The 22546-nt window shown below is 27.1% G+C and overlaps 1 long non-coding RNA gene across 1 annotated transcript; it reads right to left on the bottom strand.

Moving 5' to 3' along the window:
- Positions 1-1361: 1361 nt before the first annotated feature.
- LOC126925977 (uncharacterized) lies at positions 1362-22200 on the bottom strand. The gene is made up of 3 exons (XR_007714206.1): positions 22188-22200; positions 7899-7958; positions 1362-1388 (listed from the first exon to the last, which is right to left on the bottom strand). It is a non-coding gene; the product is annotated as an uncharacterized LOC126925977 (long non-coding RNA).
- Between the last annotated feature and the right edge of the window lie 346 nt (positions 22201-22546).

Raw genomic sequence — 22546 nt, forward strand, 5'->3', positions numbered from 1 at the left:
CATACAACGTTATACGTTATATCGTAATAGTATATAACGTTATACGTTGTAACGGTATACAACATAACGTTATACGTTATATGGAAATAGTATACAACTTTATACGTTATATCGTAAGGCTATACAAGGTTATACGTTATATCGTAATACTATACAACGCTATACGTTATATCGTAATGCAATATAACGTTGTACGTTATTTTGTAATAGTATATAACGTTATACGTTATGTCGATATAGCAGATAACGTTATACGTTATATCGTAATAGTATATAACGTTATACGTTGTAGCGGTATTCTACGTAACGTTATACGTTATATCTTTATAGTATATAACGTTATACGTTATATCGTAATAGTATACAACGTTATACGTTATATAGCAATAGTATCTAACGTTATACGTTATTTTGTAATAGTATATAACGTTATACGTTATATCGTAATACTATACAACCTTATACGTTATATCGTAATGCTATATAACGTTATACGTTATTTTGTAATAGTATATAACGTTATACATTATATCGTTATAGTATATAACGTTATACGTTATATCGTTATGGTATATAACGTTATACGTTATTTTGTAATAGTATATAACGTTATACGTTATTTTGTAATAGTATATAACGTTATACGTTATATCGTAATGGTATATAACGTTATACGTTATATCGTTATAGTATATAACGTTATACGTTGTAACGGTGTACTACATAACGTTATACGTTGTAACGGTGTACTACATAACGTTATACGTTGTAACGGTGCACTACATAACGTTATACGTTGTAACGGTGTACTACATAACGTTATCCGTTATATCGTAATAGTATACAACGTTATTCGTTATATCGTAATAGTATATAACGTTATACGTTATATCGTAATACAATACAACGCTATACGTTATATCGTAATGCAATATAACGTTGTACGTTATATCGTAATAGTATATAACGTTATACGTTGTAACGGTATACAACATAACGTTATACGTTATATGGTAATAGCATACAACTTTATACGTTATATCGTAATGCTATACAACGTTATACGTTATATCGTAATACTATACAACGCTATACGTTATATCGTAATGCTATATAACGTTATACGTTATATCGTAATAGTATATAACGTTATACGTTGTAACGGTATACAACATAACGTTATACGTTATATGGTAATAGTATACAACTTTATACGTTATATCGTAATGCTATACAAGGTCATACGTTATATCGTAATACTATACAACGCTATACGTTATATCGTAATGCAATATAACGTTGTACGTTATATCGTAATAGTATATAACGTTATACGTTGTAACGGTATACAACATAACGTTATACGTTATGTGGTAATAGTATACAACCTTATACGTTATATCGTAATGCTATACAACGTTATACGTTATATCGTAATACTACACAACGCTATACGTTATATCGTAATGCTATATAACGTTGTACGTTATTTTGTAATAGTATATAACGTTATACGTTATGTCGATATAGCATATAACGTTATACGTTATATCGTAATAGTATATAACGTTATACGTTGTAGCGGTATTCTACGTAACGTTATACGTTATATCTTTATAGTATATAACGTTATACGTTATATCGTAATAGTATACAACGTTATACGTTATATAGCAATAGTATCTAACGTTATACGTTATTTTGTAATAGTATATAACGTTATACGTTATATCGTAATACTATACAACCTTATACGTTATATCGTAATGCTATATAAAGTTATACGTTATATCGTTATAGTATATAACGTTATATGTTATATCGTTATAGTATATAACGTTATACGTTGTAACGGTGTACTACATAACGTTATACGTTGTAACGGTGTACTACATAAAGTTATACGTTATATCGTAATAGTATACAACGTTATACGTTATATAGCCATAGTATCTAACGTTATACGTTATTTTGTAATAGTATATAACGTTATACGTTATATCGTTAAGGTATATATCGTTATACGTTATATCGTAATAATATACAACGTTATACGTTATATAGCATTATGATCTAACGTTATGAGTTATATCGTAATATTATATAATGTAATACGTTGTAACGGTATACTACATAACGCAATACGTTATATGGTAATAGTATACAACGTTATACGTTATATCGTAATGCTATACAACGTTATACGTTATTTTGTAATATCATATAACGTTATACGTTACCTAGTAATAGTATATAACGTTATACGTTATATCGTAATACTATACAACGTTATACGTTATATCGTAATACTATACAACGTTAAAGGTTATATTGTAATGGTATATAACGTTATACGTTATATCGTTATAGTATATAACGTTATACGTTATATCGTTATAGTATATAACGTTATACGTTGTAACGGTGTACTACATAACGTTATACGTTATATCGTAATAGTATACGACGTTATTCGTTATATCGTAATAGGATATAACGTTATACGTTATATCGTAATAGTATATAACGTTATACGTTGTAACGGTATACTACATAACGTTATACGATATATCGTAATGCTATATAACGTCATACGTTATTTTGTAATAGTATATAACGTTACACATTATATCGTTATAGTATATAACGTTATAGGTTATATCGTTATGGTATATAACGTTATACGTTACATCGTAATACTATACAACGTTACACATTATATCGTAATGGTATATAACGTTATACGTTGTAACGGTATACTACATAACGTTATACGTTATATCGCAATGCTATATAACGTTATACGTTATATCGTAATGGTATATAACGTTATACGTTATATCGTTATAGTATATAACGTTATACGTTGTAACGTTGTACTACATAACGTTATACGTTGTAACGGTGTACTACATAACGTTAGACGTTATATCGTAATACTATACAACGTTAAAGGTTATATTGTAATGGTATATAACGTTATACGTTATATCGTTATAGTAAATAACGTTATACGTTATATCGTTATAGTATATAACGTTATACGTTGTAACGGTGTACTACATAACGTTATACGTTGTAACGGTGTACTACATAACGTTATACGTTATATCGTAATAGTATACGACGTTATTCGTTATATCGTAATAGGATATAACGTTATACGTTATATCGTAATAGTATATAACGTTATACGTTGTAACGGTATACTACATAACGTTATACGTTATATCGTAATGCTATATAACGTTATACGTTATTTTGTAATAGTATATAACGTTATACGTTGTAACGTTTTACTACATAACGTTATAAATTGTAACGGTGTACTACATAACGTTATACGTTATATCGTAATGCTATATAACGTTATACGTTATTTTGTAATAGTAAATAACGTTATACGTTATTTTGTAATAGTATATAACGTTATACGTTGTGACGTTTTACTACATAACGTTATACATTGTAACGGTGTACTACATAACGTTATACGTTATATCGTAATACTATACAATCTTATACGATATATCGTAATGCTATATTACGTTATACGTTATTTTGTAATAGTATGTAACGTTATACATTATATCGTTATAGTATATAAGGTTATACGTTATAACGTAATACTATACAATCTTATACGATATATCGTAATGCTATATAACGTCATACGTTATTTTGTAATAGAATGTAACGTTACACGTTATTTTGTAATAGTATATAACGTTATACGTTATGTCGATATAGCATATAACGTTATACGTTATATCGTTATAGTATATAACGTTATACGTTGTAACGGTGTACTACATAACGTTATACGTTGTAACGGTGTACTACATAACGTTATACGTTATATCGTAATAGTATACGACGTTATTCGTTATATCGTAGTAGTATATAACGTTATACGTTATATCGTAATACTATACAACGTTAAAGGTTATATTGTAATGGTATATAACGTTATACGTTATATCGTTATAGTATATAACGTTATACGTTATATCGTTATAGTATATAACGTTATACGTTGTAACGGTGTACTACATAACGTTATACGTTGTAACGGTGTACTACATAACGTTATACGTTATATCGTAATAGTATACGACGTTATTCGTTATATCGTAGTAGTATATAACGTTATACGTTGTAGCGGTATACTACGTATCGTTATACGTTATATCTTTATAGTATATAACGTTATACGTTATATCGTAATAGTATACAACGTTATACGTTATATAGCAATAGTATCTAACGTTATACGTTATTTTGTAATAGTATATAACGTTATACGTTATATCGTAATACTATACAACCTTATACGTTATATCGTAATGCTATATAAAGTTATACGTTATTTTGTAATAGTATATAACGTTATACATTATATCGTAATAGTATATAACGTTATACGTTATATCGTTATGGTACATAACGTTATACGTTATTTTGTAATAGTATATAACGTTATACGTTATTGTGTAATAGTATATAACGTTATACGATATATCGTAATGGTATATAACGTTATACGTTGTAACGGTATGTTACATAGCGTTATACGTTATATGATAACAGTATACAACGCTATACGTTATATCGTAATGCTATATAACGTTATACGTTATATCGTAATAGTATATAACGTTATACGATGTAGCGGTATTCTACGTAACGTTATACGTTATATCTTTATAGTATATAACGTTATACGTTATATCGTAATAGTATACAACGTTATACGTTATATAGCAATAGTATCTAACGTTATACGTTATTTTGTAATAGTATATAACGTTATACGTTATATCGTAATACTATACAACCTTATACGTTATATCGTAATGCTATATAAAGTTATACGTTATTTTGTAATAGTATATAACGTTATACATTATATCGTTATAGTATATAACGTTATACGTTATATCGTTATGGTACATAACGTTGTACGTTATTTTGTAATAGTATATAACGTTATACGTTATTTTGTCATAGTATATAACGTTATACGTTATGTCGATATAGCATATAACGTTATACGTTATATCGTAATAGTATATAACGTTATACGTTGTAGCGGTATACTACGTATCGTTATACGTTATATCTTTATAGTATATAACGTTATACGTTATATCGTAATAGTATACAACGTTATACGTTATATCGTAATAGTATACAACGTTATACGTTATATAGCAATAGTATCTAACGTTATACGTTATTTTGTAATAGTATATAACGTTATACGTTATATCGTAATACTATACAACCTTATACGTTATATCGTAATGCTATATAACGTTATACGTTATTTTGTAATAGTATATAACGTTATACATTATATCGTTATAGTATATAACGTTATACGTTATATCGTTATAGTATATAACGTTATAGGTTATATCGTTATGGTATATAACGTTATACGTTTCATCGTAATACTATACAACGTTATACATTATATCGTAATGCTATATAACGTTATACGTTATATCGTTATAGTATATAACGTTATATGTTATATCGTTATAGTATATAACGTTATACGTCGTAACGATGTACTACATAACGTTATACGTTGTAACGGTGTACTACATAACGTTATACGTTATATCGTAATAGTATACAACGTTATTCGTTATATCGTAATAGTATATAACGTTATACGTTATGTCGATATACCATATAACGTTATACGTTATATCGTAATAGTATATAACGTTATACGTTGTAGCGGTATACTACGTATCGTTATACGTTATATCTTTATAGTATATAACGTTATACGTTATATCGTAATAGTATACAACGTTATACGTTATATCGTAATAGTATACAACGTTATACGTTATATAGCAATAGGATCTAACGTTATACGTTATTTCGTAGTAGTATATAACGTTATACGTTATATCGTAATACTATACAATCTTATACGTTATATCGTAATGATATATAACGTTATACGATATTTTGTAATAGTGTGTAACGTTGTACATTATATCGTTATAGTATATAACGTTATAGGTTATATCGTTCTGGTATATAACGTTATACGTTACATCGTAATACTATACAACGTTATACATTATATCGTAATGCTATATAACGTTATACGTTATATCGATTGAGTATATAACGTTATATGTTATATCGTTATAGTATATAACGTTATACGTCGTAACGGTGTACTACATAACGTTATACGTTGTAACGGTGTACTACATAACGTTATGCGTTATATCGTAATAGTATACAACGTTATACGTTATATCGTAATAGTATATAACGTTATACGTTATATCGTAATAGTATATAACGTTATACGTTGTAACGGTATACTACATAACGTTATACGTTATATCGTAATGCTATATAACGTTATGCGTTATATCGTAATAGTATACAACGTTATACGTTATATCGTAATAGTATACAACGTTATACGTTATATAGCAATAGGATCTAACGTTATACGTTATTTCGTAGTAGTATATAACGTTATACGTTATATCGTAATACTATACAATCTTATACGTTATATCGTAATGATATATAACGTTATACGTTATATCTTTATAGTATATAACTTTATACGTTATTTTGTAATAGTATATAACGTTATACATTATATCGTTATAATATATAACGTTATACGTTATATCGTTATGGTATATAACGTTATACGTTACATCGCAATACTATACAACGTTATACATTATATCGTAATGGTATATAACGTTATACGTTATATCGTTATAGTATATAACGTTATAAGTTATATCGTTATAGTATATAACGTTATGCGTTGTAACGGTGTACTACATAACGTTATACGTTGTAACGGTGTACTACATAACGTTATCCGTTATATCGTAATAGTATACAACGTTATTCGTTATATCGTAATAGTATATAACGTTATACGTTATATCGTAATAGTATATAACGTTATACGTTGTAAGGGTATACTACATAACGTTATACGTTATATCGTAATGCTATATAACGTTGTACGTTATTTTGTAATAGTATATAACGTTATACGCTATATCGTAATGGTATATAACGTTATACGTTATATCGTTATAGTATATAACGTTATACGTTGTAACGTTGTACTACATAACGTTATACGTTGTAACGGTGTACTACATAACGCTATACGTTATATCGTAATACTATACAACGTTATACGTTATATCATAATGCTTTACAACGTTATACGTTATTTTGTAATAGTATAGAACGTTATACGTTACCTAGTAATAGTATATAACGTTATACGTTATATCGTAATACTATACAACGTTATACGTTATATCGTAATGCTATAGAACGTTATACGTTATTTTGTAATAGTATATAACGTTATACGTTATATCGTTATAGTATATAACGTTATACGTTATATCGTAGTATTATACAAAGTTATACGTTATTATGTAATGGTATATAACGTTATACGTTATATCGTAATACCATACAACGTTATACGTTATATCGTAATAGTATATAACGTTATACGTTGTAACGGTATACAACATAACGTTATACGTTATATGGAAATAGTATACAACTTTATACGTTATATCGTAAGGCTATACAAGGTTATACGTTATATCGTAATACTATACAACGCTATACGTTATATCGTAATGCAATATAACGTTGTACGTTATTTTGTAATAGTATATAACGTTATACGTTATGTCGATATAGCAGATAACGTTATACGTTATATCGTAATAGTATATAACGTTATACGTTGTAGCGGTATTATACGTAACGTTATACGTTATATCTTTATAGTATATAACGTTATACGTTATATCGTAATAGTATACAACGTTATACGTTATATAGCAATAGTATCTAACGTTATACGTTATTTTGTAATAGTATATAACGTTATACGTTATATCGTGATACTATACAACCTTATACGTTATATCGTAATGCTATATAACGTTATACGTTATTTTGTAATAGTATATAACGTTATACATTATATCGTTATAGTATATAACGTTATACGTTATATCGTTATGGTATATAACGTTATACGTTATTTTGTAATAGTATATAACGTTATACGTTATTTTGTAATAGTATATAACGTTATACGTTATATCGTAATGGTATATAACGTTATACGTTATATCGTTATAGTATATAACGTTATACGTTGTAACGGTGTACTACATAACGTTATACGTTGTAACGGTGTACTACATAACGTTATACGTTGTAACGGTGCACTACATAACGTTATACGTTGTAACGGTGTACTACATAACGTTATCCGTTATATCGTAATAGTATACAACGTTATTCGTTATATCGTAATAGTATATAACGTTATACGTTATATCGTAATACAATACAACGCTATACGTTATATCGTAATGCAATATAACGTTGTACGTTATATCGTAATAGTATATAACGTTATACGTTGTAACGGTATACAACATAACGTTATACGTTATATGGTAATAGCATACAACTTTATACGTTATATCGTAATGCTATACAACGTTATACGTTATATCGTAATACTATACAACGCTATACGTTATATCGTAATGCTATATAACGTTATACGTTATATCGTAATAGTATATAACGTTATACGTTGTAACGGTATACAACATAACGTTATACGTTATATGGTAATAGTATACAACTTTATACGTTATATCGTAATGCTATACAAGGTCATACGTTATATCGTAATACTATACAACGCTATACGTTATATCGTAATGCAATATAACGTTGTACGTTATATCGTAATAGTATATAACGTTATACGTTGTAACGGTATACAACATAACGTTATACGTTATATGGTAATAGTATACAACCTTATACGTTATATCGTAATGCTATACAACGTTATACGTTATATCGTAATACTACACAACGCTATACGTTATATCGTTATGCTATATAACGTTGTACGTTATTTTGTAATAGTATATAACGTTATACGTTATGTCGATATAGCATATAACGTTATACGTTATATCGTAATAGTATATAACGTTATACGTTGTAGCGGTATTCTACGTAACGTTATACGTTATATCTTTATAGTATATAACGTTATACGTTATATCGTAATAGTATACAACGTTATACGTTATATAGCAATAGTATCTAACGTTATACGTTATTTTGTAATAGTATATAACGTTATACGTTATATCGTAATACTATACAACCTTATACGTTATATCGTAATGCTATATAAAGTTATACGTTATATCGTTATAGTATATAACGTTATATGTTATATCGTTATAGTATATAACGTTATACGTTGTAACGGTGTACTACATAACGTTATACGTTGTAACGGTGTACTACATAACGTTATACGTTATATCGTAATAGTATACAACGTTATACGTTATATAGCCATAGTATCTAACGTTATACGTTATTTTGTAATAGTATATAACGTTATACGTTATATCGTTAAGGTATATATCGTTATACGTTATATCGTAATAATATACAACGTTATACGTTATATAGCATTATGATCTAACGTTATAAGTTATATCGTAATATTATATAATGTAATACGTTGTAACGGTATACTACATAACGCAATACGTTATATGGTAATAGTATACAACGTTATTCGTTATATCGTAATGCTATACAACGTTATACGTTATTTTGTAATAGTATATAACGTTATACGTTACCTAGTAATAGTATATAACGTTATACGTTATATCGTAATACTATACAACGTTATACGTTATATCGTAATGCTATAGAACGTTATACGTTCTTTTGTAATAGTATATAACGTTATACGCTATATCGTAATGGTATATAACGTTATACGTTATATCGTTATAGTATATAACGTTATACGTTGTAACGTTGTACTACATAACGTTATACGTTGTAACGGTGTACTACATAACGCTATACGTTATATGGTAATAGTATACAACTTTATACGTTATATCGTAATGCTATACAAGGTCATACGTTATATCGTAATACTATACAACGCTATACGTTATATCGTAATGCAATATAACGTTGTACGTTATATCGTAATAGTATATAACGTTATACGTTGTAACGGTATACAACATAACGTTATACGTTATATGGTAATAGCATACAACTTTATACGTTATATCGTAATGCTATACAACGTTATACGTTATATCGTAATACTATACAACGCTATACGTTATATCGTAATGCTATATAACGTTATACGTTATATCGTAATAGTATATAACGTTATACGTTGTAACGGTATACAACATAACGTTATACGTTATATGGTAATAGTATACAACTTTATACGTTATATCGTAATGCTATACAAGGTCATACGTTATATCGTAATACTATACAACGCTATACGTTATATCGTAATGCAATATAACGTTGTACGTTATATCGTAATAGTATATAACGTTATACGTTGTAACGGTATACAACATAACGTTATACGTTATATGGTAATAGTATACAACCTTATACGTTATATCGTAATGCTATACAACGTTATACGTTATATCGTAATACTACACAACGCTATACGTTATATCGTAATGCTATATAACGTTGTACGTTATTTTGTAATAGTATATAACGTTATACGTTATGTCGATATAGCATATAACGTTATACGTTATATCGTAATAGTATATAACGTTATACGTTGTAGCGGTATTCTACGTAACGTTATACGTTATATCTTTATAGTATATAACGTTATACGTTATATCGTAATAGTATACAACGTTATACGTTATATAGCAATAGTATCTAACGTTATACGTTATTTTGTAATAGTATATAACGTTATACGTTATATCGTAATACTATACAACCTTATACGTTATATCGTAATGCTATATAAAGTTATACGTTATATCGTTATAGTATATAACGTTATATGTTATATCGTTATAGTATATAACGTTATACGTTGTAACGGTGTACTACATAACGTTATACGTTGTAACGGTGTACTTCATAACGTTATACGTTATATCGTAATAGTATACAACGTTATACGTTATATAGCCATAGTATCTAACGTTATACGTTATTTTGTAATAGTATATAACGTTATACGTTATATCGTTAAGGTATATATCGTTATACGTTATATCGTAATAATATACAACGTTATAAGTTATATAGCATTATGATCTAACGTTATAAGTTATATCGTAATATTATATAATGTAATACGTTGTAACGGTATACTACATAACGCAATACGTTATATGGTAATAGTATACAACGTTATACGTTATATCGTAATGCTATACAACGTTATACGTTATTTTGTAATAGTATATAACGTTATACGTTACCTAGTAATAGTATATAACGTTATACGTTATATCGTAATACTATACAACGTTATACGTTATATCGTAATGCTATAGAACGTTATACGTTATTTTGTAATAGTATATAACGTTATACGTTATATCGTTATAGTATATAACGTTATACGTTATATCGTAGTATTATACAAAGTTATACGTTATTATGTAATGGTATCTAACGTTATACGCTATATCGTAATACCATACAACGTTATACGTTATATCGTAATAGTATATAACGTTATACGTTATTGTGTAATAGTATATAACGTTATACGATATATCGTAATGGTATATAACGTTATACGTTGTAACGGTATGTTACATAGCGTTATACGTTATATGATAACAGTATACAGCGCTATACGTTATATCGTAATGCTATATAACGTTATACGTTATATCGTAATAGTATATAACGTTATACGTTGTAACGGTATACAACATAACGTTATACGTTATATGGTAATAGTATACAACTTTATAAGTTATATCGTAATGCTATACAACGTTATACGTTATATCGTAATACTATACAACGCTATACGTTATATCGTAATGCTATATAACGTTATACGTTATATCGTAATAGTATATAACGTTATACGTTGTAACGGTATACAACATAACGTTATACGTTATATGGTAATAATATACAACTTTATAAGTTATATCGTAATGCTATATAACGTTATACGTTATATCGTAATAGTATATAACGTTATACGTCGTAACGATGTACTACATAACGTTATACGTTGTAACTGTGTACTACATAACGTTATACGTTATATCGTAATAGTATACAACGTTATTCGTTATATCGTAATAGTATATAACGTTATACGTTATGTCGATATAGCATATAACGTTATACGTTATATCGTAATAGTATACAACGTTATACGTTATATCGTAATAGTATACAACGTTATACGTTATATAGCAATAGGATCTAACGTTATACGTTATTTCGTAGTAGTATATAACGTTATACGTTATATCGTAATACTATACAATCTTATACGTTATATCGTAATGATATATAACGTTATACGATATTTTGTAATAGTGTGTAACGTTATACATTATATCGTTATAGTATATAACGTTATAGGTTATATCGTTCTGGTATATAACGTTATACGTTACATCGTAATACTATACAACGTTATACATTATATCGTAATGCTATATAACGTTATACGTTATATCGTTATAGTATATAACGTTATATGTTATATCGTTATAGTATATAACGTTATACGTCGTAACGGTGTACTACATAACGTTATACGTTGTAACGGTGTACTACATAACGTTATGCGTTATATCGTAATAGTATACAACGTTATTCGTTATATCGTAATAGTATATAACGTTATACGTTATATCGTAATAGTATATAACGTTATACGTTGTAACGGTATACTACATAACGTTATAAGTTATATCGTAATGCTATATAACGTTATACGTTATATCGTAATAGTATACAACGTTATACGTTATATAGCAATAGGATCTAACGTTATACGTTATTTCGTAGTAGTATATAACGTTATACGTTATATCGTAATACTATACAATCTTATACGTTATATCGTAATGATATATAACGTTATACGTTATATCTTTATAGTATATAACTTTATACGTTATTTTGTAATAGTATATAACGTTATACATTATATCGTTATAATATATAACGTTATACGTTATATCGTTATGGTATATAACGTTATACGTTACATCGCAATACCATACAACGTTATACATTATATCGTAATGGTATATAACGTTATACGTTATATCGTTATAGTATATAACGTTATATGTTATATCGTTATAGTATATAACGTTATGCGTTGTAACGGTGTACTACATAACGTTATACGTTGTAACGGTGTACTACATAACGTTATCCGTTATATCGTAATAGTGTACAACGTTATTCGTTATATCGTAATAGTATATAACGTTATACGTTATATCGTAATACTATACAATCTTATACGTTATATCGTAATGATATATAACGTTATACGATATTTTGTAATAGTGTGTAACGTTATACATTATATCGTTATAGTATATAACGTTATAGGTTATATCGTTCTGGTATATAACGTTATACGTTACATCGTAATACTATACAACGTTATACATTATATCGTAATGCTATATAACGTTATACGTTATATCGTTATAGTATATAACGTTATATGTTATATCGTTATAGTATATAACGTTATACGTCGTAACGGTGTACTACATAACGTTATACGTTGTAACGGTGTACTACATAACGTTATGCGTTATATCGTAATAGTATACAACGTTATTCGTTATATCGTAATAGTATATAACGTTATACGTTATATCGTAATAGTATATAACGTTATACGTTGTAACGGTATACTACATAACGTTATACGTTATATCGTAATGCTATATAACGTTATACGTTATATCGTAATAGTATACAACGTTATACGTTATATAGCAATAGGATCTAACGTTATACGTTATTTCGTAGTAGTATATAACGTTATACGTTATATCGTAATACTATACAATCTTATACGTTATATCGTAATGATATATAACGTTATACGTTATATCTTTATAGTATATAACTTTATACGTTATTTTGTAATAGTATATAACGTTATACATTATATCGTTATAATATATAACGTTATACGTTATATCGTTATGGTATATAACGTTATACGTTACATCGTAATACTATACAACGTTATACATTATATCGTAATGCTATATAACGTTATCCGTTATATCGTAATAGTATATAACGTTATACGTTATATCGCAATAGTATATAGCGTTATACGTTGTAAGGGTATACTACATAACGTTATACGTTATATCGTAATGCTATATAACGTTGTACGTTATTTTGTAATAGTATATAACGTTATACGCTATATCGTAATGGTATATAACGTTATACGTTATATCGTTATAGTATATAACGTTATACGTTGTAACGTTGTACTACATAACGTTATACGTTGTAACGGTGTACTACATAACGTTATACGTTATATCGTAATACTATACAACGTTATACGTTATATCATAATGCTTTAAAACGTTATACGTTATTTTGTAATAGTATAGAACGTTATACGTTACCTAGTAATAGTATATAACGTTATACGTAATATCGTAATACTATACAACGTTATACGTTATATCGTAATGCTGTAGAACGTTATACGTTATTTTGTAATAGTATATAACGTTATACGTTATATCGTTATAGTATATAACGTTATACGTTATATCGTAGTATTATACAAAGTTATACGTTATTATGTAATGGTATATAACGTTATACGTTATATCGTAATACCATACAACGTTATACGTTATATCGTAATAGTATATAACGTTATACGTTGTAACGGTATACAACATAACGTTATACGTTATATGGGAATAGTATAAAACTTTATACGTTATATCGTAATGCTATACAACGTTATACGTTATATCGTAATACTATACAACGCTATACGTTATATCGTAATGCTATATAACGTTATACGTTATATCGTAATAGTATATAACGTTATACGTTGTAACGGTATACAACATAACGTTATACGTTATATGGTAATAGTATACAACTTTATAAGTTATATCGTAATGCTATACAACGTTATACGTTATATCGTAATACTATACAACGCTATACGTTATATCGTAATGCTATATAACGTTATACGTTATTTTGTAATAGTTTATAACGTTATACGTTATGTCGATATAGCATAAAACGTTATACGTTATATCGTTATGGTATATAACGTTATACGTTATTTTGTAATAGTATATAACGTTATACGTTATTGTGTAATAGTATATAACGTTATACGATATATCGTAATGGTATATAACGTTATACGTTGTAACGGTATGTTACATAGCGTTATACGTTATATGATAACAGTATACAACGCTATACGTTATATCGTAATGCTATATAACGTTATACGTTATATCGTAATAGTATATAACGTTATACGATGTAGCGGTATTCTACGTAACGTTATACGTTATATCTTTATAGTATATAACGTTATACGTTATATCGTAATAGTATACAACGTTATACGTTATATAGCAATAGTATCTAACGTTATACGTTATTTTGTAATAGTATATAACGTTATACGTTATATCGTAATACTATACAACCTTATACGTTATATCGTAATGCTATATAAAGTTATACGTTATTTTGTAATAGTATATAACGTTATACATTATATCGTTATAGTATATAACGTTATACGTTATATCGTTATGGTACATAACGTTGTACGTTATTTTGTAATAGTATATAACGTTATACGTTATTTTGTAATAGTATATAACGTTATACGTTATGTCGATATAGCATATAACGTTATACGTTATATAGCAATAGGATCTAACGTTATACGTTATTTTGTAGTAGTATATAACGATATACGTTATATCGTAACACTATACAATCTTATACGTTATATCGTAATGATATATAACGTTATACGATATTTTGTAATAGTGTGTAACGTTATACGTTATATCGTTATAGTATATAACGTTATAGCTTATATCGTTATGGTGTATAACGTTATACGTTACATCGTAATACTATACAACGTTATACATTATATCGTAATGCTATATAACGTTATACGTTATATCGTAATAGTATATAACGTTATACGATGTAGCGGTATTCTACGTAACGTTATACGTTATATCTTTATAGTATATAACGTTATACGTTATATCGTAATAGTATACAACGTTATACGTTATATAGCAATAGTATCTAACGTTATACGTTATTTTGTAATAGTATATAACGTTATACATTATATCGCTATAGTATATAACGTTATACGTTATATCGTTATGGTATATAACGTTATACGTTATTTTGTAACAGTATATAACGTTATACGTTATTTTGTAATAGTATATAACGTTATACGTTATATCGTAATGGTATATAACGTTATACGTTATATCGTTATATTATATAACGTTATACGTTGTAACGTTGTACTACATAACGTTACACGTTGTAACGGTGTACTACATAACGTTATACCTTATATCGTAATACTATACAACGTTGTATTTTATATCGTAATGGTATATAACGTTACACGTTATGTCGTTATAGTATATAACGTTATACGTTATATCGTTATAGTATATAACGTTATACGTTGTAACGATGTACTACATAACGTTATACGTTGTAACGGTGTACTATATAACGTTATACGTTATATCGTAATGCTATATAACGTTATACGTTACTTTGTAATAGTATATAACGTTATACATTATATCGTTATAATATATAACGTTATACGTTATACCGTTATGGTATATAACGTTATACGTTATATGGTAATAGTATACAACGTTATACGTGATATAGCAATAGGATCTAACGTTATACGTTATATCGTAATACTATACAACGTTATACGTTATATCGTAATGCTGTAGAACGTTATACGTTATTTTGTAATAGTATATAACGTTATACGTTATATCGCTATAGTATATAACGTTATACGTTATATCGTAGTATTATACAAAGTTATACGTTATTATGTAATGGTATATAACGTTATACGTTATATCGTAATACCATACAACGTTATACGTTATATCGTAATAGTATATAACGTTATACGTTGTAACGGTATACAACATAACGTTATACGTTATATGGGAATAGTATAAAACTTTATACGTTATATCGTAATGCAATACAACGTTATACGTTATATCGTAATACTATACAACGCTATACGTTATATCGTAATGCTATATAACGTTATACGTTATATCGTAATAGTATATAACGTTATACGTTGTAACGGTATACAACATAACGTTATACGTTATATGGTAATAGTATACAACTTTATAAGTTATATCGTAATGCTATACAACGTTATACGTTATATCGTAATACTATACAACGCTATACGTTATATCGTAATGCTATATAACGTTATACGTTATTTTGTAATAGTTTATAACGTTATACGTTATGTCGATATAGCATAAAACGTTATACGTTATATCGTTATGGTATATAACGTTATACGTTATTTTGTAATAGTATATAACGTTATACGTTATTGTGTAATAGTATATAACGTTATACGATATATCGTAATGGTATATAACGTTATACGTTGTAACGGTATGTTACATAGCGTTATACGTTATATGATAACAGTATACAACGCTATACGTTATATCGTAATGCTATATAACGTTATACGTTATATCGTAATAGTATATAACGTTATACGATGTAGCGGTATTCTACGTAACGTTATACGTTATATCTTTATAGTATATAACGTTATACGTTATATCGTAATAGTATACAACGTTATACGTTATATAGCAATAGTATCTAACGTTATACGTTATTTTGTAATAGTATATAACGTTATACGTTATATCGTAATACTATACAACCTTATACGTTATATCGTAATGCTATATAAAGTTATACGTTATTTTGTAATAGTATATAACGTTATACATTATATCGTTATAGTATATAACGTTATACGTTATATCGTTATGGTACATAACGTTGTACGTTATTTTGTAATAGTATATAACGTTATACGTTATTTTGTAATAGTATATAACGTTATACGTTATGTCGATATAGCATATAACGTTATACGTTATATAGCAATAGGATCTAACGTTATACGTTATTTTGTAGTAGTATATAACGTTATACGTTATATCGTAACACTATACAATCTTATACGTTATATCGTAATGATATATAACGTTATACGATATTTTGTAATAGTGTGTAACGTTATACGTTATATCGTTATAGTATATAACGTTATAGGTTATATCGTTATGGTATATAACGTTATACGTTACATCGTAATACTATACAACGTTATACATTATATCGTAATGCTATATAACGTTATACGTTATATCGTTATAGTATATAACGTTATATGTTATATCGTTATAGTATATAACGTTATACGTCGTAACGATGTACTACATAGCGTTATACGTTGTAACGGTGCACTACATAACGTTATACGTTGTAACGGTGTACTACATAACGTTATCCGTTATATCGTAATAGTATACAACGTTATTCGTTATATCGTAATAGTATATAACGTTATACGTTATATCGTAATAGTATATAACGTTATACGTTATATCGTTATAGTAGATAACGTTATACGTTGTAACGGTATACAACATAACGTTATACGTTACATCGTAATACTATAAAACGTTATACATTATATCGTAATGCTATATAACGTTATACGTTATATCGTTATAGTATATAACGTTATACGTTGTAACGGTATACAACATAACGTTATACGTTATATGGGAATAGTATAAAACTTTATACGTTATATCGTAATGCTATACAACGTTATACGTTATATCGTAATACTATACAACGCTATACGTTATATCGTAATGCTATATAACGTTATACGTTATATCGTAATAGTATATAACGTTATACGTTATGTCGATATAGCATATAACGTTATACGTTATATCGTAATAGTATATAACGTTATACCTTATTTTGTAATAGTATATAACGTTATACGTTATATCGTAGTATTATACAAAGTTATACGTTATTATGTAATGGTATATAACGTTATACGTTATATCGTAATACCATACAACGTTATACGTTATATCGTAATTATATATAACGTTACACGTTGTAACGGTATACAACATAACGTTATACGTTATATGGTAATAGTATACAACTTTATACGTTATATCGTAATGCTATACAACGTTATACGTTATATCGTAATACTATACAACGCTATACGTTATATCGTAATGCAATATAACGTTGTACGTTATATCGTAATAGTATATAACGTTATACGTTGTAACGGTATACAACATAACGTTATACGTTATATGGTAATAGTATACAACCTTATACGTTATATCGTAATGCTATACAACGTTGTACGTTATATCGTAATACTATACAACGCTATACGTTATATCGTAATGCTATATAACGTTGTACGTTATTTTGTAATAGTATATAACGTTATACGTTATGTCGATATAGCATATAACGTTATACGTTATATCGTAATAGTATATAACGTTATACGTTGTAGCGGTATTCTACGTAACGTTATACGTTATATCTTTATAGTATATAACGTTATACGTTGTAACGGTGTACTACATAACGTTATACGTTGTAACGGTGTACTACATAACGTTATACGTTATATCGTAATAGTATACAACGTTATACGTTATATAGCAATAGTATCTAACGTTATACGTTATTTTGTAATAGTATATAACGTTATACGTTATATCGTAATACTATACAACCTTATACGTTATATCGTAATGCTATATAAAGTTATATGTTATATCGTAATAGTATATAACGTTATACGTTATATCGTAATAGTATATAACGTTATACGTTGTAACGGTATACTACATAACGTTATACGTTATATCGTAATGCTATATAACGTTGTCCGTTGTTTTGTAATAGTATATAACGTTATACGTTATGTCGATATAGCATATAACGTTATACGTGATATCGTAATAGTATATAACTTTATACGTTGTAGCGGCATTCTACGTAACGTTATACGTTATATCGTTATAGTATATAACGTTTTACGTTGTAACGGTGTACTACATAACGTTATACGTTGTAACGGTATACTACATAACGCTCTAAGTTATATGGTAATAGTATACAACGTAATACGTTATATCGTAATGCTATACAACGTTATACGTTATTTTGTAATAGTATATAACGTTATACGTTATGTCGATATAGCATATAACGTTATACGTGATATCGTAATAGTATATAACGTTATACGTTGTAGCGGTATTCTACGTAACGTTATACGTTATATCTTTATAGTATACAACGTTATACGTTATATAGCAATAGTATCTAACGTTATACGTTATTTTGTAATAGTATATAACGTTATACGTTATATCGTAATACTATACAACCTTATACGTTATATCGTAATGCTATATAAACTTATACGTTATTTTGTAATAGTATATAACGTTATACATTATATCGCTATAGTATATAACGTTATACGTTATATCGTTATGGTATATAACGTTATACGTTATTTTGTAACAGTATATAACGTTATACGTTATTTTGTAATAGTATATAACGTTATACGTTATATCGTAATGGTATATAACGTTATACGTTATATCGTTATAGTATATAACGTTATACGTTATATCGTAATACAATACAACGTTATACGTTATATCTTACTGCTATATAACGTTATACGTTATTTTGATATAGTATATAACGTTATACATTATATCGTTATAGTATATAACGTTATACGTTATATCGTTATGGTATGTAACGTTATACGTTATATCGTAATAATATACAACGTTATACGTTATATAGCCATATGATCTAACGTTAAAAGTTATATCGTAATAGTATATAACGTAATACGTTGTACCGGTATACTACATAACGCTATACGTTATATGGCAATAGTATACAACGTTATACGTTATATCGTAATGCTATACAACGTTATACGTTATTTTGTAATAGTATATAACGTTATACGTTGCCTAGTAATAGTATATAACGTTATACGTTATATCGTAATACCATACAACGTTATACGTTATATCGTAATAGTATATAACGTTACACGTTATTGAGTAATAGTATATAACGTTATACGATATATCGTAATGGTATATAATGTTATCCGTTGTAACGGTATGTTACATAGCGTTATACGTTATATGATTACAGTATACAACGCTATGCGTTATATCGTAATGCTATATAACGTTATAAGTTATGTCGATATAGCATATAACGTTATACGTTATGTCGATATAGCATATAACGTTATACGTTATATCGTAATAGTATATAACGTTATACGTTGTAGCGGTATTCTACGTAACGTTATACGTTATATCTTTATAGTATATAAAGTTATACGTTATATCGTAATAGTATATAACGTTATACGTTACCTAGTAATAGTATATAACGTTATACATTATATCGTAATTCTATACAACGTCACACATTATATCGTAATGCTACAGAACGTTATACGTTATTTTGTAATAGTATATAACGTTATACGTTACCTAGTAATAGTATATAACGTTATACGTTGTAACGTTGTACTACATAACGTTATACGTTGTAACGGTGTACAACATAACGTTATACGGTATATGGTAATAGTATACAACGTTATACGTTATATCGTAATGCTATACGACGTTATACGTTATATCGTAATACTATACAACGTTATACGTTATATCGTAATGCTCTAGAACGTTATACGTTATTTGGTAATAGTATATAACGTTATACGTTATATCGTAATAGTATATAACGTTATACGTTTTAACGGTATACTACAAAACGTTATACGTTTTATCGTAATGCTATATAACGTTATACGTTATTTTGTAATAGTATATAACGTTATACGTTATTCACAACGTTATACGCTAGTATATAACGTTATACGTTATATCGTAATGGTATATAACGTTATACGTTATATCGTTATACTATATAACGTTATACGTTATATCGGTATAGTATATAACGTTATACGTTATATCGTTATAGTATATAACGTTATACGTAGTAACGGTATACTACATAACGTTATACGTTGTAACGGTGTACTACATAACGTTATACGTTGTAACGGTGTACTACATAACGTTATAAGTTATATCGTAATGCTATATAACGATATACGTTATTTTGTAATAGTAAATAACGTTATACGTTATTTTGTAATAGCATATAACGTTATACGTTGTAACGTTTTACTACATAACGTTATACATTGTAACGGTGTAGTACATAACGTTATACGTTATATCGTAATACTATACAACGTTATACGTTATATCGTAATACTATACAACGTTATACGTTATATCGTAATGGTATATAACGTTATACGTTATATCGTTATGGTATATAA

Source organism: Bombus affinis, chromosome 17 (genome assembly GCF_024516045.1).
Source record: "Bombus affinis isolate iyBomAffi1 chromosome 17, iyBomAffi1.2, whole genome shotgun sequence".
Taxonomy (NCBI): domain Eukaryota; kingdom Metazoa; phylum Arthropoda; class Insecta; order Hymenoptera; family Apidae; genus Bombus; species Bombus affinis.